This window comes from Pimephales promelas, chromosome 16 (assembly GCF_988280905.1).
Source record: "Pimephales promelas chromosome 16, fPimPro1.hap1.1, whole genome shotgun sequence".
NCBI classification, from domain to species: domain Eukaryota; kingdom Metazoa; phylum Chordata; class Actinopteri; order Cypriniformes; family Leuciscidae; genus Pimephales; species Pimephales promelas.
In genome coordinates this window covers 33843603-33870576 of record NC_142784.1, presented here as the reverse complement: position 1 = coordinate 33870576, position 26974 = coordinate 33843603, and the positions used below count along the sequence as shown (strand labels likewise).

Below are 26974 nucleotides of genomic sequence, written 5' to 3'. Positions count from 1 at the left end.
CACCGGACGATGAATAAGGGTCTTATCAAGTGAAACAATACGTCATTTAAAAATAAATAAAAAAGTTTACGTTTTATAAGCTCAAATGCTCGCCTTGCTCTGTTCTGTGATGCGCGTTCGTGGCTCTCCTTTTTTCGAGTCATGACTCGAAGGGTCCTAGATAAGACCCTTATTCATCGTCTGGAGTCGTTTAAAGCCCTTTGAACAGTTTGCACTGAAACTCTCATTTGGACCTTGAACCATTTGGTCCCCATTGAAGTCCATTATATGGAGAAAATCCTGGAATGTTTTCATCAAAAACCTTCATTTCTTTTCGACTGAGGAAAGAAAGACGTGGACATCTTGGATGACATGGGGGTGAGTAAATTATCAGCAAAAGTTTTTTTAAAAGTGAAACTCGTTTAAGGAACCAACCAAAACATACAAGTTCACAACACAACCCCGTCATTCCCGTGCAGCGCACACAGGGCCAGACGTCTCATCGCTCATGTGAAATTAACTTGCACGAGTCGTTCCTCCAAAACATCTGTGACGAGCGGTTAACCAATCACTCGCTTTGACAGAGCAATTTGATCAGGCAAATTTTGTGTGCGTTAAATGATGAAGTAAATAAGATGTTAGAAACGGAGAGCTGCACTTCCACAGGAAGAAACAAACAACTCTGACAGATCGGGATCTTTTTGCAATTTGGGCCAAACCGCGTTTTATTTACCGCTGTGTGCTCCGATGATAAGGAGGATTTGAGTCTGAAAAAAACTGAAGATGTCATATAACGAGAAATCAATACTCCTTTTGTAAAACTCTTGGACTTTCTCAAGGCTCTGACGCCGGATCAGCGCATCAGCATTAGCACATATACTAGTTTGTTCAGGAAGAGAGCTCATGTATTCCTGTCTCTGCTGTGGCACGATCTTCACTCCTCCAACAACACATGAATAATAGAGGCATGTGATTCTGATATTTGTCACCATCCAGAATGACACATTAATCACCACTTGAAATATGAACCCCAAACTCTTAATAAACTCTTGTAAATAACTTTCACACACTGTGTATGATCTAAAAACATCATGGCCGTTGGTAATGAGAAGGACTGGAGACGATGTGTTGTGAGTGATTAACATCCGGTCTCGCTGCAGCAGGTCATTGTTAGACAGGTGTAGGCCTAGTTTTCCGTCTGCTTATGAAAGTGACTGGCGATGATGTCATTAGATCTGGAGACATGCGATCTCTGCACTCTTAGAAGAAATGGTTCTATTTAGAACCAAAAATGGTTCCATCCCCCGCTTCATATATGGAACTCCAAAATGGTTCTATATAGAACCATTTTTTTGGGGGGTAAAAGGTTTGGCCAAGTATGGAACCCCAGGGTTCTATATAGAACCCAGAGGTTCCATTCCCCGCTTCATATATGGAACTCCAAAATGGTTCTATATACAACCATTTTTTTTTTTTGGCAAAAGGTTCTAATGGCCAAGTATGGAACCCCAGGGTTCTATGTAGAACCCAGAGGATCCGTCCCCCGCTTCATATATGGAACTCCAAAATGTTTCTATATAGAACCATTTTATTTTGGTGAAAGGTTCTATTGGCCAAGTATGGAACCCCAGGGTTCTATATAGAACCCAGAGGAACCCTTTTTAACAGTGTATAGAACCTTTTAGGGGTTCCAAATACGTAGCGTTGATGGAACTTTTTAAGGTTCTATATAGAACCTTTTCTTCTAAGAGTGTGGATGTATCATTAACACAAGAACACATTAGATTAGAAGAAGAACACAGAGTGTGATATATGAGTCACGAGAGAAAATTATGTTCGATCTACATATATAGTGATTCCAAAATGTATTAGTAAATTTAGGCCTATATCAGTGTTCTACTATAACAGGGGTGTCCAAAAGTGACATCTATAAGTATAATAGTTCATAAGTAGCTGATATGTATATAGACCTTATTCAGAGCAGCGCCATGACAGGTATGAAAGTGAGGCTGTGAGGGATAGTCTTACCGTGTTTCCAATGGCATCCGCTGTAAAAAGCTGAATAAAGCGGCTAGATTACTTACAATTTTCCACAGCTTACATTGTTGGGAGTTTTGTGTCAACTGACATTTCTTGCAAAGATATTTTTCCAGTGTTTCATGAGCAGAACAATCCGAAAACACATTAAATAACAGTACAGCCCATTGAAGAGATGCAAGTCTATCCCTCACAGCCTCGCTTTCATTCTCATTAAAAATCAAAGATGGCGCTGCCGTGAATAAGGCGTATATGGCCAGCAGCCCAAGACTGGTGTCCACTGAAGCTGAGCAGGGCTGAGGCTGGTCAGTGTCTGGATGGGAGACTCCTGATAAAGTGTTAGCGAGGGCCAGTAGGGGGCGCTCACTATACTGGGGCCTAACGCCCCAGTATAGTGACGGGGACACTACTGTAACAAGCACCGTCCATCAGATGAGGCGTTAAACTGAGGTCCTGACTCTCTGTGGTCATTAAAAATCTCATGGCACATCTCGTTAAGAGTAGGGGTGTAACCCCGCTGTCCCGGACACATTCCCTCCGTTGGCCTCTGTCCATCATGTCCTCCTAATCATCCCCATCCACTGAACTGGCTCTATCACTCTATAGCTGGTGTGTGTGTGTGTGTGTGTGTGTGTGTGTGTGTGAGCGCACTGGCGCCATTGTTCTGTGGCTGTTGTTGCATCATCCAAGTGGATGCTCACACTGATGGTGTTTGAAGAGAGATTCCCTGATACACTCTAAAAATTGCTGGGTTGTTTGAACCCAACCTTGGGTCAAATGTGGACAAACCCAACCATTGGGTTAAATTTTTAATTGCATTTTTAAGCCAACGTTTGGGTTTGTCCATATTTGACCCAAAGTTGGGTTAAAACAACCCAGCAATTTTTAGAGTGTATGATTGTAAAGCGCTTTGGGTCTACAGTAGTACATATGAAAGTGCTATATAAATGCCTCATTCAGTCCTATATAATATATATCATAATATATATAACACACACGAATTCCGGTACCATTTTTTACCATTAAAGCTACACTGATTTTTACCCCCATCTAGTGGTGAAAAGGTATATGACCATCCAGTCAATATTAGTTTCTGTTCCTCTCAATTCCGATTTCGTTTTAACTCCTACGGTGGTCAATGTAGTCCAAGATTAACATGGCTTCCAGTTCGACCTCGTCCACGAGTGTTAACTCAAAAGTAAACGCGAAATGCGAAGCTTGAATTAACGGGTATGTCCCTCTTTGGCTACAGTACTTTCAAGATGGAGAGGTAACATGGCGACCGACATTAGATCCCCTTCAATGGCATATTATACACTCACAAGAATACTTTATTACTTGAGCGAAGTAAATATACATTAATGAGCACATATATTTTTAAAAAGAACTAAGTGTTTTTAGCTAGGAATAAACTAAACAGTGTAGCTTTAAGTGACATCTCAACACTTTGGTAGAGGTCGATATTTTAAAAATTATGGGATGTGTTGGAAAAAAAAATACATTGAATATGGTTACTAGCGACATAAGGAGATAAAAAAAATTTGGTGCGGACTTCAAAGGGTCAGACATGGCAGTTAGACATTCTTAAATAGAATCATTTTGGCATAAAGAGTCTTTTAGAACCCTCTAGTTCTATATAGAACCTTTTATTTTAAGAGGCCCTTGCATGAGTGAGCGTTACTGAAGCTGCTGTCTATAAAGTGCATCTTAAATCAGACACAATCAGTCTCCATTTCCATTAGGATGCAGTTTGTGGACCGCTGCCAATGTAGGCATTAGACAGAGAGTCAGATCACTACGGTTCGAGACACAGCCATTAGGTTTCCTGTCTAGGGTGACCGATGACCACGATCAAAAATTCAGGGCACATGAAAAAATATTGTCGGGTTGTTCTATCCTGTTATAGCTACGACAAACACGTAGTAACACAAGTTTCATCCGAAACACACACACAAATAAACTTTGGTGCAAGGTTGTGCAGTTTAAAATCAGGTCAAATCTAGTGTTTTGCTGACCTGATGTCAGTGTTGACAGCTTGTAGTGTTGTACATAATACCGCAAGACAAGACTAATTGTGTAAAAATGGGGGCTGTTCCCAACTATAGAGGAAAAATGAGGTCACACAGCTCCTAAAACTTTTTAATGTTGTTATAATGACAAAAACGTCACTGAAATGATTGCGATGGCCAATCAAATCAAAGTGGGCGGGGCTTTTACTTTATTATTTACTATTCTATAAAAAAAATATACAACGCGTTCTCATCCCAAGGCGTCATATACTGACGCTTTTGACTATGTGTCAAACCCTTTAGCATCAATACACTCTTAGTTCTATATAGAACCTTAAAAGGTTCTATCAGTGCTACATATTTGGAACCCCTAAAGGGTTCTATACACTCTTAAAAAAGGGTTCCTCTGGGTTCTATATAGAACCCTGGGGTTCCATACTTGGCCAATAGAACCTTTTACCAAAAAAATGGTTCTATATAGAACCATTTTGGAGTTCCATGAAGCGGGGGATGGAACCATTTCTGGTTCTAAATAGAACCAGAGTGTATAACACGCTTCGGTTATGGGTAGGTTTAGGGCTAGACCACTAGGAGGCGCCTTTTGCCCCATATATATCTGTGTCTCATGTTGACGCTAAAGGGTGCCATGTGCGTTGGATGTAGACACATTGGCAAAAACCTCAATATATGACGCCTTGGGATGAGAACGGGCTGAAATAACCGTTTCAGTGTATTCAAAATACAATGTTTTAGACATGGTTATGGCTTTGGTGTGTATAGATTTAAACACTCTCGCTGATGTTTATCCTGATCAGTTTAGCAGTGAAAGCCCTGTGCTCGTGTGTGTTTGATCTGTTTGGTGTGTGTGTTTGCCCGCTGCTGTCTCGGTCTGGCACATGAAGAACCACAGCGGACGGATCGGAGGCGCCTGGCGGCAGGTAAACAAACGCTTCTTGGCAGTTAGTGTGTGTACTGTCTCTCTTCTTGCCTCTGTTTCTTTCATTCTTCTTTCCCTCTGACGGAGGTTTTGAGGCACCGCGATGATCACAGACAATGTCTGAGCTTCCTACTGTCAGATTTTAGCCGGAATTGTTTTCAATGGTGCTTGATAGAAATGAAATGAGCAAATCAGAAAAACAACTAATAAAAACTCTGCAATTTCACAATTTAATCAGTGTGAACGCACCTTTTATTAATGATCACATAAGATAAATGAAAATAGAATACTAAAAGTAGCCTATTATTTGCAAGGTTTTAAAAGATCTTAAAGACGAATAGCTTGTACGATTCCTCAGTTGATTTGGATAAAAGAATCAGCTTAATAAATAAATGTAAATGGACTTAATATAATTAAAGAGGTCATGACATGAGAAATCAAATTTGCCTTCATTTTTTTTATATATATATATATTAGGGCTGTGCAAAAATTAATTGCGATTAATCGCATCCAAAATAAAAGTCTGTGTTTACATAATATATTTGTGTGTGCTGTATATAATTATTTTGTATATATAAATACACACACATGCATGTATATATTTAAGAAAATGTGTTATTCATATATAAAATATTTATATTTATATAATATAGATTATGTATTTATATATATATATATACAGAATTTAAGCGCAAATAATTCTTAAATATATACATGCATGCATAGGTATTTATATATACAAAATAATTATATACAGCACACACAAATATATTATGTAAACACAGATACACAAATACTAGAATTAGCCAAAAGGCTATTTTTCATCCATTGTCCCTGGACAGATGTTAATATTGTCTACCTTAAAAAGAAACCGCAGTTTAAACTTTACAAGGAAAATACAAAATATAAAAACAATAAAACACTATAAATCGCTAAATCCTTTAGGTAAATACAGTGTACAAATTCATTATATTGTCAACATTTTGGCAAAATATAAATGTTGAAATATGACACACACATATATATATATATATATATATATATATATATATATATATGAAGAGTTCAGATGCAAAAGCCTCTAAGTGCCATTTGAAATTTTCTTCTAAAATGACCATTTTTATCAAGCTTGTATACTGTATTTAAGTTCAGTAATTTCACTTAAATGACAATTAATAGGTAATCTTCATTGCCATTTAAGTGAAATTACTGAACTTAAATATACAAGCTTGATAAAAATGATCATTTTAGAAGAAAATTTCAAATGGCACTTAGAGGCTTTTGCATCTGAACTCTTCATATATATATATATATTAGGGCTGTGCAAAAGTTAATTGCGATTAATCGCATCCAAAATAAAAGTCTGTGTTTACATAATATATTTGTGTGTGCTGTATATAATTATTTTGTATATATAAATACCTCTGCATGCATGTATATATTTAAGAATTATTTGCGGTTAAATTCTGTATATATTTATAAATACATAATCTATATTATATAAATATAAATATTTTATATATGAATAACATATTTTCTTAAATATATACATGCATGTGTGTGTATTTATATATACAAAATAATTATATACAGCACACACAAATATATTATGTAAACAGAGACTTTTATTTTGGATGCGATTAATCGTAATTAACTTTTGCACAGCCCTAATATATATATATAATGTTTTGACTTATTACGGTATTTTTTTGCAAGATTGTTTAGGTATTATTTCACTTTATTAAGGAATGATGGAAGAACACACAGCCATAGCTTGCAAGAAATCCAATATGTTTTTGTCATGCAACCTTTGTCTGATGATCCCATTTTAATAATCATCTGACCTTCTCAATAGATTTATTTATTCTTCTGTATTTTAAATATTGCACAGTGGCAGGAAAATACCTTGTGTAGACAGCTTGATTGATTATAATGACTTCCGATACTTCCGATTCTCTTCATTAATGACATCAGCTCTGTGCATTTCGAGACACAGCTAATGTCTTTTCCTGATAACTACTTTATGCTAATGTCTTAAGTCTGAGACTGTCCTCCATTGTTCGGATTGTAATAGCCCGTTACATTCACACGCGTGAATAGGAGAACCGATAAATTCTCTGGTTTCTCACTGGAATGAGGGTTAGAAAAATCAATGTCTTCAAACACATAATTCCTGAGAGTTCTGCTCACTAGAAAGCAAACTGTGTTAAAGTTCAGCAGGAGCGAATCAAACGGAGATCCGGAGAATAGAGGCCCGAGGGGAAGAACAGACTCAGCACTTAGAGGCCGACCTCCGAGGTTACCGGAAGGTTCCCGGGATGATTACTGGAATGTCATTCGGTGTCAGTCATTAAGTCTAATCAATGGACTGTGTCCGACTCACCTAATTACCCTCGACACCTCAATGATCCTCCAGAAAAGGTGCTGTGACGGGTGATGCCGTGTCTTTTGGTGCACTGCAGTCCAGTTACATTAGCAAGAGAAATCGCAGCTTATTTATTTATAATATATGGAAAATGCCCAATATTTACTGAAATCTCATGCAACCTTTGTCAGACATTTACTTTCTTAATTTAAAGTGGCTATATGTAAGTTTATTTATTAATCACTTTTTTATTGCCAACTGTGTGCCAAAAACGAAATTTTAAAAAACGAGACATTCCCCGGCTTCCTATGTTATGCTCCTCTCGTTCACATTAAATTAAATGACACATTAAATGAATGAATAATAGGAGGATAATACTGAGAGAGCCATTCTGATGTCCATCAACGAGCATCAGCAGTTAAACACTGACTGCAGTTCACTTAACGGCCACCGGTGTCGCTAACAACAAGGGTTTATATTTGAGACTATATACGTAGAATATAGAAATCTGGTTATGGTTTGAAATGAATTAATCCCTTTTATTTGCATGACACATAGATATTGTAGTACAGAATGGCTCTTTCGGCATTATCCTCCTGAACATTGTATAAGCATTATTTTCATGTCGTCTCATTGAACTGAAGAGTCTCTCGGGTGTGTAAACTACATATTCTTTCTTTTATATTCCTGCCGAAACCAGCCTGATTCCTTCATATAAAATCAGTCTTTCTTATAGGAAGTCAGGGAATGTGTCATGTATTTTTTTTTTTTAAGGTTTTGTTACAAGATTTTCACCCATTTGCAATAAAAAAGCAATTAATACATGAAAATCATTACATATAGCCCCTTTGAGTATTAAGTAAATATATTAATTATATTAAATTTAAGTATTAAGTGAATTTGTTCTTAAAAATTCATATAAATTATCTAAAATAAACTTTCACTTCTACTGCATATCTTATATAATCTTTCAAGTTATTCTTTTGAATCGCTGAAGGCCATGAAGTGGCATTGCTGTTGGCTTTATTTATGTTTTGTGTCACATCTAGAGAATAATGATGCAGGATACTGAATGAGCTTGGGCGTGGTGTTATACGGAAGAGAATCATGTTTCCATTGACTAAAACACAAGCTCTACTCTCCCTCTCTCTCTCTCCTTCTCTGAATCGATATGTTCAACTCTGAGCTGGATTATGTCTCTCTCGCCGCAGGCTCCCCCTCCCTTCAGCCTTCTCCTCGTTCACTCTTGGCTTTATCAAGGTCATCTGGCCCAGACCAACTGCTGCCACATGCCACCCGCATCTCATGTGTAGCATCAGCGCCTCTGTCTGGACAAACGCAGGTACTGCTTTTTTATATCAGCTCGTGCACGTGTGACCCCACCCGTTTATTTCACAGTGAATTCGTTTGTCTCAAATTATTGAATGATTTTATGTGCATTATTATGCCAAAATGGGATGATTCACTCTTTCTTTGATTTTAGATTAAATTGCCAAGTCAGAATTGTGAGAAGTCGCAATTGCAAGATATGAGAAATAAAGTCGCAATTGTAAGATATAAAGTTGCAATTATGAGAAATAAAGTCGTAATTGCAAGATATAAAGTCGCAATTCTGAGAAATAAAGTCGCAATTCTGAGATATAAAGTCGCAATTATGAGAAATAAAGTCGCAATTATGAGAAATAAAGTCGTAATTGCAAGCTATAACGTCGCAATTATGAGAAATAAAGTCGCAATTCTGAGATATAAAGTCGCAATTATGAGAAATAGTCACAATTATGAGAAATAAAGTCGTAATTGCAAGATATAACGTCGCAATTATGAGAAATAAAGTCGCAATTCTGAGATATAAAGTCGCAATTCTGAGATATAAAGTCGCAATTGCAAGATATAAAGTCGCAATTATGAGAAATAAAGTCGCAATTCTGAGATATAAAGTCGCAATTCTGAGATATAAAGTCGCAATTGCAAGATCTAAAGTCGCAATTGCAAGATATAAAGTCGCAATTGCAAGATACTGTATAAAGGCACAATTATGAGAAATAAAGTCGCAATTGCAAGATATAAAGTCGCAATTGTGAGATATAAAGTCGCAATTGCAAGATACTGTATAAAGACACAATTATGAGAAATAAAGTCGCAATTGTGAGATATAAAGTCGCAATTCTGAGAAATAAAGTCGCAATTCTGAGATATAAAGTCGCAATTCTGAGAAATAAAGTCGCAATTATGAGAAATAAAGTCGCAATTATGAGAAATAAAGTCGCAATTCTGAGATATAAAGTCGCAATTCTGAGATATAAAGTCGCAATTATGAGAAATAAAGTCGCAATTCTGAGATATAAAGTCGCAATTCTGAGATATAAAGTCGCAATTGCAAGATATAAAGTCGCAATTGCAAGATATAAAGTCGCAATTGCAAGATACTGTATAAAGGCACAATTATGAGAAATAAAGTCGCAATTGCAAGATATAAAGTCGCAATTGTGAGATATAAAGTCGCAATTGCAAGATACTGTATAAAGACACAATTATGAGAAATAAAGTCGCAATTGTGAGATATAAAGTCGCAATTCTGAGAAATAAAGTCGCAATTCTGAGATATAAAGTCGCAATTATGAGAAGTAAAGTCGTAATTGCAAGATATAAAGTCGCAATTATGAGAAGTCGCAATTGCGAGATATAGACTTGCAATTATGAAAAATAAAGTCGCAATTCTGAGAAATAAAGTCGCAATTGTGAGATATAAAGTCGCAATTATGAGATGTAAAGTTGCAATTGCAAGATATAAAGTTGCAATTTTGAGAAATAAAGTCGCAATTGCGAGATATAAACTTGCAATTATGAAAAATAAAGTCGCAATTCTGAGAAATAAAGTCACAATTCTGAGATATAAAGTCGCAATTATGAGAAATAAAGTCACAATTCTGAGATATAAAGTCGCAATTATGAGAAATAAAGTCACAATTCTGAGATATAAAGTCGCAATTCTGAGATATAAAGTCACAATTCTGAGATATAAAGTCGCAATTATGAGAAATAAAGTCACAATTCTGAGATATAAAGTCGCAATTATGAGAAATAAAGTCGTAATTGCAAGATATAAAGTCGCAATTATGAGAAATAAAGTCGCAATTGCGAGATATAAAGTCGCAATTCTGAGATATAAAGTCGCAATTATGAGATGTAAAGTTGCAATTGCAAGATATAAAGTTGCAATTTTGAGAAATAGTCGCAATTGCGAGACTATGAAACGCACACAAAACAGTATTGTGTCATTGTGTGAAAAACATCTACTCAATCTCCAATCAATCAACGCTAATCTGATTATGAGTATTTTAAAATGTAATATAATCTAATTGCAAGTAGGTAATTTTTGGAATCTAATTACTGAACGTAAGTGACTTATGCCAGAAACATACTCATGCTGTATATATTTTTCTTGATTTCTTTGAAGCTTATTACATTTTACACACAGGAAAGATTGTCCCATTCAAATGAATGTGAGAAAGGAGTTCAGAAGTAATCTAAAAGTAATCCAATTATATTGCTGCAAAAATGTATTATGTTATCTCTCTCGGTTTATTTGTTTTGTTTATTTGTCTTAATATTGTAAACGCGACCTTGAGTTTGCAGAACGGTGCTATATAACATAAAACGAGATATTCTACTTCAAAATGTATTTCAACGTGTTACTTGTCCTTTCTTTTTGATTATTTGTGAAATATACCAGCAACTTTTGAGTGAAAATGTATTCAAAGTAAATCACCTACACCAGGTGTTTTTTTTTCAGTGTATAGCCTAAATCTTTTCTTCATATTAAAATTCAAATTGTTGCTCCATCCAGATGCGTGACACTTAACATAATACCATGCTACTACCTTGGTACATGTACAAAAAAAACATGGTAGTGCCATTGTACAAATAGCAGAAGCGGCACACTTTTGTTAGTGAAAACGTTATTCCACTACGGCCAGAAGGATTTCATGAGCAACAGCATGACACTTCAACAAATCGCACTTCAGAGGATCCAACAGACAGATTGAGTAATTTGAAGCCGCTCAGGGACGAGCTGTAGGCAACATTTCTTTCATTGCTTTGTCAGAATGATAACAGGTTCAGCAAAGCATCAGATTATCAGCTGCACACAGGCAGAAAACACTGATAACAGGGTTTACAACGAGCCTTTCAAACTCTACTGTCTGGAAATGTGTAATGGTTTGAAAACTTTCCATAAAAACATGAATAAATAAATGAATGGCACAAATTATAGAGCATGGAAAAAAAAAAACGTTTGTCCACTAAACTCTAGCGCCCCCTGGTGAACAGAGGTTTGACACACAAGCACGCACAAGTGCACGCACAAATTAAACTATTAAAAAAAATGTTTTACTCTAAAACATTAAAACTTATTTTATTTCTTCTAGTTGCCAAGGCAATATTCATTTTTGTTTAGTTGAAGTACTGAAACTAAAACTTTCAAAATAGCTACACAAAATGAGTGTAATAAAACTCTTTGTGAATTGAAAAGGTCTATAAAACCAGTGTTGGGTAAGTTACTCTAAAAAAAGTAGCTAATTACTAGTCACTAATTACCTCTTCAACAGTGTAATTAGATTACTGTACTAAATTACTCTCTTTAAAAAGTATTTAATTACTTAAAATTACTAATTACTTTCAAAATCCCAGCTGAATAATACAAGGATAGACATGAATCTGTTTTAATTCTTTCAAATAAATACTATAAAATTGCATGAATTATCCTTAAACTGACCAAGGTGGAGAAGCTTACATTATAAAAACATACTTTTTAACATCAGACAATACATTTTGATGTCTGATCTCATTACATTTCACACTTTTTTCATACATATTTTACAATAATTCAGTACGAGTGCGGTCGTACGATTTAGACGCCTCATAAAATGCATACGAATCGCTGTGAGATCGGATTGATCTTTACCTCAATTAGGCCTACATCAGAAATAACTGTAATTAAATTACAGGTAAATGAAGAGTAATCCCTTACTTTACATTTTCAATGGAAAAGTCATTAAATTACAGTAACTACTTAGTAATTAGTTACACGCAACACTGTAGGCTATAAAACTAAAAATATAGCAAAACAAAAAAATCGATTCCGAACTGACAAAATTATTCGTCCGTAATTCCAGTCTCACTTTCTGTTACATTCCAATGTAACAATAACAAATTTGCAAAATGCCAACTTCTTAACCCCGCCTTCAAACACTGGAAGAGTTAGTAGACCAATCACAGCAGGCTGAGTCTTGTGACCAATCAGAGCAGAGGAGAAGACCAATCACAAACAATCACAGGTGTTCCAATGAAAAACGAAAGTATCCCTGCGTCCCAATTCGCATAGGCTACTATCCGTCCTAAATAGTATTCGAAAATAGAATTAGTACGTCCCAAATCGTAGTATGTTGAAATTAGTGTTTCAAAGATACCCGGATGGTCTACTTTTTCCGGTCAGAATCCGAAATGTAGATCGATGCACACTCTAACGGCTGATATTGGCCATAAACCATTGCGCGTTGGACGAGGATTCGGTTAGAACTACAAACACGAGTAAAAAGTGTTAAAAAAAACTACAGACACGTAGTCGAAACGGAGGACGCGCGAGTCCCCGCGGTTGTGTAGAGAGGTTTAGATAAAGAGCTTTGAGTGATTAATTATTAGTATGTAACCTAACGAAAATGAATTTATTCAATGTCGTCCACATTATATTGCATTTGCAGCAGCATAAAGACACGTTTAGCCATTACGTTTTAAATGCATCATTATAGGCTATTCAAATTGCAAACACGAGGAGAGCATGAAAGACCCACAACTGGCAGATGAACGTGCTCTCCGAAACGGTAGGAAATTAAATTAGATAGAATGGAGGATTTTAACTGTGACAAGATGATTGACAGGGCAGTTTACGGTGACAGGATGCACGCAGCACGCGGCAGAGCTGTCCGTTAAAGATGACGTGACAGTATATGTCCCAAAGCTAAAGCTTGCCTACTCTTTTGCTACGCACTCAAAAGTATGTACTTTTTCCTCACAAAAAGAGTACATACTTTTAGGGCGTAGTATAAGTAGGCGAAATGGGACGCAGCATATGTGTTTTGCTATAAAGACATTATTGGCTCTCAGGGAAAAAAAATAATAAAATGATAAAAAAAAAAAGAGAGAAAGATATGTCATAAATCATGTTGAGAAAACAAGATTGTTTCATCGAGATTAAAATTGTGAGCAGATGGAAAGAACTGCAGAAATTCATTTAATCAGCGGTTTAGTAGCGCCGTGTCGCCCAACCAGCTGTTGTTGAAGAGCGATGCTCTCTCTTTCAGGGTAAATGTGTGGTTACACGACACTCACAGACACCCAGAGCTACTGGACTACACTTCCCTTCTCCATCTGTCTGTCAGCGCCGGGGTGTCCAACTACACCGCAAACACAGACCATCTCTAGAGAGTAAACAAACAAAACTAAAATTGTTAATATTCATAAAATATAATCATTTTATTTCAGTTAGTCACCAAGATAACATTTCTAACTCTTTGTTGTATGCACCTTTTGGGAAATATTGTTGGAAAGATGAGCGTAAAATATAAGCGTATGTTCACTTGAGGTGGATAGATACATTTTCTTTTGTAAAAACATTTCTAGATGTGCATTAAAAAGCTTCCGAGAAATTATGATTTTGTTCTTTAGAACACGTGGGACGGATATGCTGCTTTATTGACGAACTGTTGTGTCATATTTTGCAAGCAATTTACATAAATTTAAATTGCAACTTGGACACACACACACAAACACACACTCGTACTCCATGGATCATGTGTTGGCATGATTTGACACCATAATTTCATTGAGCCACATTTATAATTCCACAGTCGTTTTGTTCTCTTGAAATATTCATCTCACACACACACACGCGCGCGCGGCCCTAAACCCCTCCCTCTTTTCCTCGCAGCACGCGCCGTGTTTCATCCAGCTGTGTTGTCAGTTGTTCTCAGCATCTGTTCCCTTGGTAACCGCCCCGGATGCTTCAGCTGTGAGGTCAGGCTGTACCTGCTGTCAGAGACAGTGTGTGTGGGAATACAGCGACACACACACACACACACACACTGCTCAACCCTGAGAACAGCAGTGTTGAATGAACCATACTGTAGACACACACTGAATTTTCAGATAAAGATTCAACAATTAATTATTATAATTATGAAGCTATAAACAATTAAAATACACAAAAATAACAACAACAATTAGTATTATTTTAAGCTAAAATGTTAGCTATATATATATATAAAAAAAGTTAATATAACATAGTTGGTGTTGTTTTATTATAGCATTTTTGCATTGCTTAGAAAGATATAGTTAATAATACTAATTATTATCATTATTGTTATAATAGCATATTGTCAAATATATTTTTAGATGTATTATAATTATTGCATAATGGTTTATTTAATATTTTATTTAACTTACATTTATTTTTAGTAACTAAAATATTTATTTGTTTTATTACTCTTTATAATATTTTATTATTATTGCATAATTGTGTATACATTTTTAATGTATTTTTTTAGCTATAAATTGCCCAGGTCTACTGTATTTTATTTGTGTAAATTAAAAATATTACTTTTATTTTATTAAAATGTATATTTATTATTGTTATTGTGTAATGGTTTTTACGTTTTTTGTAACTTAAAAATATAATAATTAATATATATATATATATATATATATATATATATATATATATAATATATATCAAATTATTGAGCTATAAATTACCCAGCTATTGCATATTGCATCCAGTATCACAATAACAAATCTCTCGCACACACACACACTTCAGTGTTGTTGAGTGTGTGTGGTTCCTGGAAGCTCAGGTAATTCCGCTTCCCACAGAGAGAGACAGGAACACGTAATGCACTCACAAGCTGGGCTGCGTTTAAGAACAATACCTGATACATGATATCTCAGCATGATGATTCATTCCCAGAATGCCGCAGGAGGATCCTCATGACGAGACACTGATCTGAGAGGAGGGTATAGTGTGCATACTGAGCAATGTTTCTGCTCGCATGCAATACCAGGTGACCTTATACATGAAAATACTGTAAGCCACAATGCAACATGCAAAACTTTCACCATTTGATCAAACTGCTATCAATTTGCACACTAATAATCACCAGTTCATTCATCACACTGGCAATAGAGAGTGCATTGCATTGTGGGATACAGTGTGTTCTGAAAGCTTTCTCTAAACATTTAGAATGTCCAGTTTTTTAAAAGTCTTTAGTTACATGAACATTCCATTTTTATCATTTTGTAAACGGAATCGTTACATTTGAATGTTCTCTGAAACAAGTTGTAACATTTTAAAATGTTAGACAAATGTCCAACTAAATGGTTTTAGAAATAAAAATGTTCCAATGTATAAATAACACTTTGTGCTATCGTTCTGAGAACATTATTAAAGACCAGTTAACTCTGAACAAACATCGTATTAATGTGTATATATAGCGTATTAATGTATATGTATATATGAAGAGTTCAGATGCAAAAGCCTCTAAGTGCCATTTGAAATTTTCTCATTTAATGATGATTTTTATCAAACTTGTATATTTAAGTTCAGTGATTTCACTTAAATAACAATTAATAGGTAATTATCATTGCCATTTAAGTGAAAGCACTGAACTTAAATATTCAAGCTTGATAAAAATGATCATTCTAGAAGAAAATTTCAAATGGCACTTAGAGGCTTTTGCATCTGAACTCTTCATATATATATATAGATATAGAAATTATTTTAAAAATTATTATAAGTAATACATATATATATATATATATATATATATTAAAATGTAATAATTTTTATAATTATTTATAAATACAAATTTTATAAAATAATAATTATATATTATCAGAGGAGATAATTATATTTTGAGATAATTGTAATGAGAAATTGAACAGGTGTTCCTAGTAATCCTTTTGGTGAGTGCATATATATATATATATATATATATAGCAAGAAATACTGAAATATTGTTTTCTTGTAAAACATACTCCAACAATCTTCGAAAAATCATTTTACAGTGTAGACTTATCAAAACTGCAGAACTAGACACACTTACTCTGATTATGATCACTGTAATTATGAGCATAATAATCATATATTCCTTGATCTGCAGCCAATCACATTATAAGGGTTCATTGAAACCCAACTCTAACTTCAGATGCAGTGGCTTTTTTCATCATACATCAAACTCTTCGTAATTACACACGAGTAAAGCAGCTGAAGTCATTTTTAATGCACCTCCTAATTTCCCCGTGAATGTGCTGATGGATTGGTGCGCCAGCTTTCAACTCTAGTCGGAAACATTAGATGAGAATGACAGTCCTCTACGATTGACATCATCCGTTCAAAATGCGAGTTCGAATCGATGTGAAACGTCACGCAGGGGCTTCTGGGAACATTACTGAGTGATAACTCAAATGAAGTGGTTTGATTTGCTGAAATGAATCGGATCGCACTGCGATGCTTTCGAGAGCGAGAGAAGGATGGAGGAGAGAGTATTTGAGTTTGCTCGGTTCACTCGTGTGCAAGACAATGCGACAAAAACAACATGTGGCATTTTGTCTCGCTACACTGCTGCTAACTTGCTGAGAAAATCAAAATCGTTTCTTTTATTGAAAAGCTGAGCACTATCTGAAAAATGTTACGTTTGTGTTTACACACCTGACATCACCTGACAGATATAGGTAACAATCAGTTAGAAAATCAGAAAGTGACAAAGTAATTGACATATTTATATTTAACATCCAATTCGGATTTTTTAACAACAAAAAAAGCCCATTTTATCAAGACTTTGAATGCCTTCTTTGGAAGTTTGTTGTGAAAATGGTTCAATTTCCCAGAATTCATTTCCTGTTGAACTACATTTCAGTAAATTCCTCTACCTCTCATTTCAAGTTCAACGTAACCCTCATCCTTCCTTCGTGGGTCAAAATAACCCGAAGCCCTAAAATTATTATTTTTTTTTGTCCAGAAAGCCTATTTTATTTCATTTTTATCATATTTTTTTCTATTTTTTTATGTAATTTAAAAAATTTTTTTTGTTATTTTTAATTTTCCTTTATTTCCGCTTTGGTGGCCATTAGGTCTATGAAAGCGCTATATAAATGCAGTCCATTTACCATTTAAATTACTAGATTTGATAATTTTTTTTTTTAATTTAGTCATTTAAAGGTGCATTGCGCAAGTTTTTGCAGAAGTACGCCCCGTCTCCTAAAGTCAGTTTCTGTATTCAGATACACATAATGATAGATCAGATACACATTATAGAATAATTGTTTGGTAAAGTCTAAGCATTTTTAGCTTGAATTTTGCACATTTTTAGGTTTTTCTCATGAGTGTCAAGTTGATTTTGTTACTTTTTTTTTACAAAACTCCTCAAATCAATTAAAAAAAGTGTATTCATGGTTCAATTGCAACAAAAGTCCTGATGAACACTCATTTTTTAATACGTTATTTTAAAACAATTTCCGGGTCAAAATGACCCGAGGGAAAGATGAGGTTAAACTTGACCTGTGTTGTGGCCAGTGTTGGGTGTAAGTAATTACTAAGTAATTAGTTACTGTAATTTAATGACTTTTCCCTTGAAAATGTAAAGTAAGGGATTACTCTTCATTTACCTGTAATTTAATTACAGTTACTTCTGATGTAATTGAGGTAAATACTGTGTATGGATCAATCCGATCTCACAGCGATTCGTATGCGTTTTATGAGGCGTCTAAATCGTACGACCGCACTCGTACTGAATTATTGTAAAATATGTATGAAAAAAGTGTGAAATGTCATGAGATCAGACATAAAACAATAGTGGGTTTAACATCAAAATGTTAAAAAGTATGTTTTTAATAATGTAACCTTCTCCACCTTGGTCAGTTTAAGGATAATTCATGCAATTTTATAGTATTTATTTGAAAGAATTAAAACAGATTCATGTCTATCCTTGTATTATTCAGCTGGGATTTTGAAAGTAATTAGTAATTAAAAGTAATTCGATACTTTTAAGAGAGAGTAATTAGTAATCTAATTACACTGCTGAAGAGGTAATTAGTAACTAGTAATTAATTACTTTTTTAGAGTAACTTACCCAACACTGGTTGTGGCCAATTCAATCCATGTGCACACACTCTAAAAAATTCTGGGTTGTTTTAACCCAACTTTGGGTCAAATATGGACTAACCCAGCCGTTGGGTTAAATTTTTACATTACATTTTTAACCCAGCATTTTGGGTTTGTCCATATTTGACCCAAAATTGGGTTAAAAACAACCCAGCCTTTTTTTTAGAGTGCATGTATGAACTCTTTGATTCTAGATGTGAGTTTGAGGAACATAGATTGGGTTCGGCACAGGAATGACTTGAGGGATCAGATAACATCTCATTCATTTCTCATACCATCACATGCTCTTTTCAGACCCCACACACAGCAGAACTGCACGCAGCGGCCCGTTATTCATCACGAGAGAGAGGACGAGGAAGGCCGAAGCGATAAGACAGGGATGAGTGATCCAATTTCTTCAGCAGCGGAAGCGTGTCGTGGAGATAGCCTTCACTTACGGCACACACACCTGATGCCCCTCCAGGGGACAAACGGCAGGACGGCCCATTAGAGAGGTATGTCACGGCCACAGCAGACACAAACACACGAGTCTGCAGATCACAAACACACTTCACACACGCGGATGTGCCTAATCTTAGAAGAAAAGGTTCTATATAGAACCTTTAAAGGTTCTAAAGCGCTACGTATTTGGAACCCCTAAAATAGAATGCATGGGAATGATCACAAAATTCAAGATATGGGGGTTAAAAATCAGACGAGGGGTGCCATTTCAGTTTTTCAGGGGTGCCAAAAATCTGCATGATTAAAATGCGATATTAAGTTACTACAACAGTTTAATAAACAATAATTTAATTACAACTACAAAATATTGCAGATTAATGTATGAATGAATAATAGCCTAAATAATCTTTGTGCCAAAGGTCATTATCATCATTTTTTTTTTTTTTTGGCATAAAAGGTCCTTTGCAGTTGAGTAAAGAACCCTATGCTACATATATAGAACCCTTTTTTCTAAGAGTGTAGATTTATTTGCCACTATTTCCTCAGGATTTAATCCAGAAAAGCCTTTTCTGATATTTAATGCTTAGTTTTATGATCAAATCTCTAGTTTGATGCAATGCAATTCAATGATGATTGAGAGATGAACAAATTTTGACTTTTTGATTATTTTTTGACAATTTTGACTTTTTTTTTCCATAATTATGACCTTTCACACCAGAATTTCGACTTGAGTCATAATTTCATAAAGAAAAATCATAGTTTTTAAATCTTTAAATGGAAAACATTAGTGCATTGTCTGCAGTGTTTGATAATGCGGAGGAGGTGGTTATTGATTGGGATTGAACCGAATAAGAACTTACACATCCGATCTCTGGTGTCAAGCGAGTCATTGTGCCGCAGGATCCTCATTAGCAGCAAATGAGCTTTTTAAAGGGTGTTGAGCGCGATGAGCTGATTGGATTTATTCACTGATGTGTTGTTGTATATTTGCAGTCTCGGAGGGAGAGGTTGGCAAACAGCCTGGTTCCGATCCGCTGGCAGGTAAAGTGTGTTTGGCAGACTGGCGGTCCTGTTCTCAGAGCAATTAGCAGTGAGTCGCGCAAACCAGGGTTTTTTTTTTTCCTGAAGCCACTTTATTAAAGAGTGGGATCTCTGGAAAGCACATTACTGACGCAGAAGAACAAAACAATCATGCTTTGGACGCTTTTCGTCAGAATTTAACTTTTTGTCATAATTTTGACTTTAGCTTGTGATCATTTCAACTTTTTGTCCTTTTTATGTCCTAATTTTGACTTTTCATGTCACGATTTTGACTTTTTTTTGTCCCCATTAAGCCAGAATTTCAACCTTTCATTGCATAATTTTAACTTTTTATGTCATAATTGTGATTTTTTTGTCATAATTTATATTAATGTAATTATTTTGACTTTTCATCTTGACGTTTTATGCCATAATTTCGACTTTTTATAATAATGACTTATTAAGCCATATTCAACTTTTCATCTCATAATTTCGACTTTTCATCTCATAAATTTGACATAGTATTCATTTTGACTTTTTTTGTCACAATTATGACTTTTCAACCCAAATATGCCATAGGTATTTTTTTTTTGTCATAATTTTGACTTTAGTTTGTGATCATTTCAACTTTTTATCCTTTTTATGTCCTAATTTTGACTTTTCATGTCACGATTTTGACTTTTTTTGTCCCCATTAAGCCAGAATTTCAACCTTTCATTGCATAATTTTAACTTTTTATGTCATAATTGTGATTTTTTTGTCATAATTTATATTAATGTAATTATTTTGACTTTTCATCTTGACGTTTTATGCCATAATTTCGACTTTTTATAATAATGACTTATTAAGCCATATTCAACTTTTCATCTCATAATTTCGACTTTTCATCTCATAAATTTGACATAGTATTCATTTTGACTTTTTTTGTCACAATTATGACTTTTCAACCCAAATATGCCATAGGTATTTTTTTTTGTCATAATTTTGACTTTAGTTTGTGATCATTTCAACTTTTTATCCTTTTTATGTCCTAATTTTGACTTTTCATGTCACGATTTTGACTTTTTTTTGTCCCCATTAAGCCAGAATTTCAACCTTTCATTGCATAATTTTAACTTTTTATGTCATAATTGTGATTTTTTTGTCATAATTTATATTAATGTAATTATTTTGACTTTTCATCTTGACGTTTTATGCCATAATTTCGACTTTTTATAATAATGACTTATTAAGCCATATTCAACTTTTCATCTCATAATTTCGACTTTTCATCTCATAAATTTGACATAGTATTCATTTTGACTTTTTTTGTCACAATTATGACTTTTCAACCCAAATATGCCATAGGTATTTTTTTTTTGTCATAATTTTGACTTTAGTTTGTGATCATTTCAACTTTTTATCCTTTTTATGTCCTAATTTTGACTTTTCATGTCACGATTTTGACTTTTTTTGTCCCCATTAAGCCAGAATTTCAACCTTTCATTGCATAATTTTAACTTTTTATGTCAAAATTGTGATTTTTTTGTCATAATTTATATTAATGTAATTATTTTGACTTTTCATCTTGACGTTTTATGCCATAATTTCGACTTTTTATAATAATGACTTATTAAGCCATATTCAACTTTTCATCTCATAATTTCGACTTTTCATCTCATAAATTTGACATAGTATTCATTTTGACTTTTTTTGTCACAATTATGACTTTTCAACCCAAATATGCCATAGGTATTTTTTTTTGTCATAATTTTGACTTTAGTTTGTGATCATTTCAACTTTTTATCCTTTTTATGTCCTAATTTTGACTTTTCATGTCACGATTTTGACTTTTTTTTGTCCCCATTAAGCCAGAATTTCAACCTTTCATTGCATAATTTTAACTTTTTATGTCATAATTGTGATTTTTTTGTCATAATTTATATTAATGTAATTATTTTGACTTTTCATCTTGACGTTTTATGCCATAATTTCGACTTTTTATAATAATGACTTATTAAGCCATATTCAACTTTTCATCTCATAATTTCGACTTTTCATCTCATAAATTTGACATAGTATTCATTTTGACTTTTTTTGTCACAATTATGACTTTTCAACCCAAATATGCCATAGGTATTTTTTTTTTGTCATAATTTTGACTTTAGTTTGTGATCATTTCAACTTTTTATCCTTTTTATGTCCTAATTTTGACTTTTCATGTCACGATTTTGACTTTTTTTGTCCCCATTAAGCCAGAATTTCAACCTTTCATTGCATAATTTTAACTTTTTATGTCATAATTGTGATTTTTTTGTCATAATTTATATTAATGTAATTATTTTGACTTTTCATCTTGACGTTTTATGCCATAATTTCGACTTTTTATAATAATGACTTATTAAGCCATATTCAACTTTTCATCTCATAATTTCGACTTTTCATCTCATAAATTTGACATAGTATTCATTTTGACTTTTTTTGTCACAATTATGACTTTTCAACCCAAATATGCCATAGGTATTTTTTTTTGTCATAATTTTGACTTTAGTTTGTGATCATTTCAACTTTTTATCCTTTTTATGTCCTAATTTTGACTTTTCATGTCACGATTTTGACTTTTTTTTGTCCCCATTAAGCCAGAATTTCAACCTTTCATTGCATAATTTTAACTTTTTATGTCATAATTGTGATTTTTTTGTCATAATTTATATTAATGTAATTATTTTGACTTTTCATCTTGACGTTTTATGCCATAATTTCGACTTTTTATAATAATGACTTATTAAGCCATATTCAACTTTTCATCTCATAATTTCGACTTTTCATCTCATAAATTTGACATAGTATTCATTTTGACTTTTTTTGTCACAATTATGACTTTTCAACCCAAATATGCCATAGGTATTTTTTTTTTGTCATAATTTTGACTTTAGTTTGTGATCATTTCAACTTTTTATCCTTTTTATGTCCTAATTTTGACTTTTCATGTCACGATTTTGACTTTTTTTGTCCCCATTAAGCCAGAATTTCAACCTTTCATTGCATAATTTTAACTTTTTATGTCAAAATTGTGATTTTTTTGTCATAAGTTATATTAATGTAATTATTTTGACTTTTCATCTTGACGTTTTATGCCATAATTTCGACTTTTTATAATAATGACTTATTAAGCCATATTCAACTTTTCATCTCATAATTTCGACTTTTCATCTCATAAATTTGACATAGTATTCATTTTGACTTTTTTTGTCACAATTATGACTTTTCAACCCAAATATGCCATAGGTATTTTTTTTTGTCATAATTTTGACTTTAGTTTGTGATCATTTCAACTTTTTATCCTTTTTATGTCCTAATTTTGACTTTTCATGTCACGATTTTGACTTTTTTTTGTCCCCATTAAGCCAGAATTTCAACCTTTCATTGCATAATTTTAACTTTTTATGTCATAATTGTGATTTTTTTGTCATAATTTATATTAATGTAATTATTTTGACTTTTCATCTTGACGTTTTATGCCATAATTTCGACTTTTTATAATAATGACTTATTAAGCCATATTCAACTTTTCATCTCATAATTTCGACTTTTCATCTCATAAATTTGACATAGTATTCATTTTGACTTTTTTTGTCACAATTATGACTTTTCAACCCAAATATGCCATAGGTATTTTTTTTTGTCATAATTTTGACTTTAGTTTGTGATCATTTCAACTTTTTATCCTTTTTATGTCCTAATTTTGACTTTTCATGTCACGATTTTGACTTTTTTTGTCCCCATTAAGCCAGAATTTCAACCTTTCATTGCATAATTTTAACTTTTTATGTCATAATTGTGATTTTTTTGTCATAATTTATATTAATGTAATTATTTTGACTTTTCATCTTGACGTTTTATGCCATAATTTCGACTTTTTATAATAATGACTTATTAAGCCATATTCAACTTTTCATCTCATAATTTCGACTTTTCATCTCATAAATTTGACATAGTATTCATTTTGACTTTTTTTTGTCACAATTATCAGTTTTCAACCCAAATATGCCACAGGTATGACTTTTTGTCATAATTTTGACTTTAGTTTGTGATCATTTCAACTTTTTATCCTTTTTATGTCCTAATTTTGACTTTTCATGTCACGATTTTGACTTTTTTGTCCCCATTAAGCCAGAATTTCAACCTTTCATTGCATAATTTTAACTTTTTATGTCATAATTGTGATTTTTCCAACCCGATCTCATGACCAAGTCGTACGAATTCGACGAATGATTAAAAAGTGACTAATTCGTAACAATTCATACTCGTACGAATTAATACGATTTTGCTAAATCGTACATATTTTACGAATTAGCCAATTCCTATGAATTCGTACGAATGACCTACCCCTGACCCCGCCCCTCAACCTAACCATCATGTGGGTTTAGACAAATCGTACGAATTAGACACTTTTTAATCATGCGTCAAATTCGTACGAATTGGTTGTGAGATAGTGTTGGATTTTTCATCTGGACTTTGTGTCATAATTTCTATTTATGTAATTATTTTGACTTTTCATCTTGATGTTTTATGCCATAATTTCGACTTTTTATAATAATGACTTATTAAGCCATATTCAACTTTTCATCTCGTAATTTCGACTTTTCGTCTCATAAATTTGACATAGTATTCATTTTGACTTTTTTTTGTCACAATTATGACTTTTCAACCCAAATATGCCATAGGTATTTTTTTTTTTGTCATAATTTTGACTTTAGTTTGTGATCATTTCAACTTCTCATCCTTTTATGTCCTAATATTGACTTTTCATGTCACGATTTCGATTTCAAAAAGTCGAAAGCGTCACAGAATCGCATTACGGAACACTCTTAGAAGAAAAGGTTCTATAGAGAACCTTAAAAGGTTCTATCAGCGCTACGTATTTGGAACCCCTAAAAGGTTCTATACACTCTTAAAAAAGGGTTCCTCTGGGTTCTATATATTCCATACTTGGCCAATAGAACCTTTTACCAAAAAAAAAAATGGTTCTATATAGAATCATTTTGGAGTTCCATTTATGAAGCGGGGGATGGAACCATTTCTGGTTCTAAATAGAACCTTTTCTTCTAAGAGTGAAGCATTGGTTTGTAGATTCCCTCATTTATATTTTATGGAATATTTATTGATATAGAGAACAATCACAGTTCAGGACGGAAATATAGATGATAGGTCATTAGCAAATTATTTGCATGATGTCCCCACCGTCTGTTAAACAATGTCGAAGAGAGATTTTTAAATATAATTTTCTTAAAGATAGATGCAATTATCCCAATGTCTCAGAATGCCGCACACGTTGAATCATTAGTGTTTCTTAGAGCCGGATGAACGTCAATACTGTAATTAAACACTTGAAGCAGAGGGCTGTGGGAAGGTCAGGTCTTCTGTTCAGTGTGGGAGAGATGAAACTCAGCCGGCATCAGTAAACAGCAGCTCCTCCAGGACTCTCTGCTCATTTCTTGGCTGTTTTATGGGCTGTTGAACCTCAGGAGGACGGCGGCCGCTTTCTGCAGCTCAGTGTGACAGTCAGAGTCACTCCTCAACAATCACAGTCCTACAGAGACTTCACACATTCATCCTCCATCTGCCCTTGGATGGCTCTTTCTCTGCTTTCTCAATTCCTCACTGGGCTTTTGTACTTAGATTTAGGTTTCTTAGTTGTCATAATTTTGACCTTTTACACTAGAATTTCATTCGAATCATTGAACTTTTAAATATGATAATTGACTTTCAAGTACGAATTTCAACATAATTTTTTACTTTTTCTGTTATAATTATAATTTTCCAATGTAAATGTATAAAATTTCAAACTTTTCCTTTCATTAATGACGTCAAAAATTCAGTAAATTATCTCATTTTACGAGCTAATTTTTCATGGAAAAATAAGTTTTTGCTCTGTTTTTCTGAATTAATGACTTGATTATCTCAAAAACTCCCAAGAAAAATGATCTCGTAATTCGGAGATAATTCAGTAATAACTCGTTGATTCAGAAAAACAGAGTAGATTTTGTTTCCTCAAGTGAATGCGATACGCTTATTTCAAATTTTTATCTTATAAATAACATGTCATAATTTAGATTTTTATCTAATTTTAAAACAAATTTTTGGCTTTTCAGCTTATGTGGTATGTCATGATTTTGACTTTTAAGTCATCATGTAAAAATGTTACATCATAATTTACTTTTTATATCAGCTTTGACTTAGTTTGTAATAATTTTGACTTTTTATGTCAAACTTTTGACTTTGAGTAACATAATGAATTTTTAATTTTCATGTGAAAACATCATCTTACAATTTCTGCAAATATAATCTATAAAATCGTAGTCAACATAAACACCAATTACAACCTATTTTACCTATAATGCGAATATACAATATTCACCTCGACTAAAGCTATGAAAATGTAAATGAACTAGTCCAGTGCATCATCATTTAACTCTATTGACATGAAAAATGTTATTGGCATATGAATAATAACCTTGATTTGTCTTAATTCCCTCATTAAATATAGTGCACACATCATATGGATACGTTATGTTGTTTTTGGCCATGCAGAGTCACTATAAATCATGTTTGCATGCTTGAAGAGCTGATTCACAGGAGATACAGAGTCATCTTGGGTGAGTACATGATTTTATTTTTAGATGAACTGAGACTCTTTCCCACAATATTTGCTTCTCAAATGACATTACAAACCTCGCCGAGTGAGAAACAGACTGACTGTCATTCCTGTGGTGAAATCAAACCCAACATGATGGATTATAGGACATGTGTGCAATTACATTTTTTAAAAAAGCCCAGCAGAATGACAGGAGAAGAAATCTGTCCTATTAATATATCTGTCACTCAATTACACAGTCAGGAGACGCTTATTATTTTATATCTCACAAATGTACGACAGCATGTAACAGCGGATCAATATACACTGTAAAAAACAACAAGTAAAATTTACTCAA

The 26974-nt window shown here is 33.6% G+C and overlaps 1 long non-coding RNA gene across 2 annotated transcripts in view; it reads left to right on the top strand.

The window, feature by feature from the left end:
• The first annotated feature begins 4697 nt into the window (after window positions 1-4697).
• Window positions 4698-26974, top strand: part of LOC120470699 (uncharacterized) — a 29804-nt gene continuing 7527 nt past the window's right edge. The window contains exons 1-4 of one of the 2 annotated variants that reach the window (XR_016146911.1): window positions 4698-4963; window positions 8539-8669; window positions 18834-19033; window positions 19974-20091. This is a non-coding gene — a long non-coding RNA (uncharacterized LOC120470699). Of the gene's footprint in view, window positions 4964-8538; window positions 8670-18833; window positions 19034-19973; window positions 20092-26974 lie in introns of those variants that run through there. The other variant, XR_005620591.2, reaches the window with a different exon arrangement.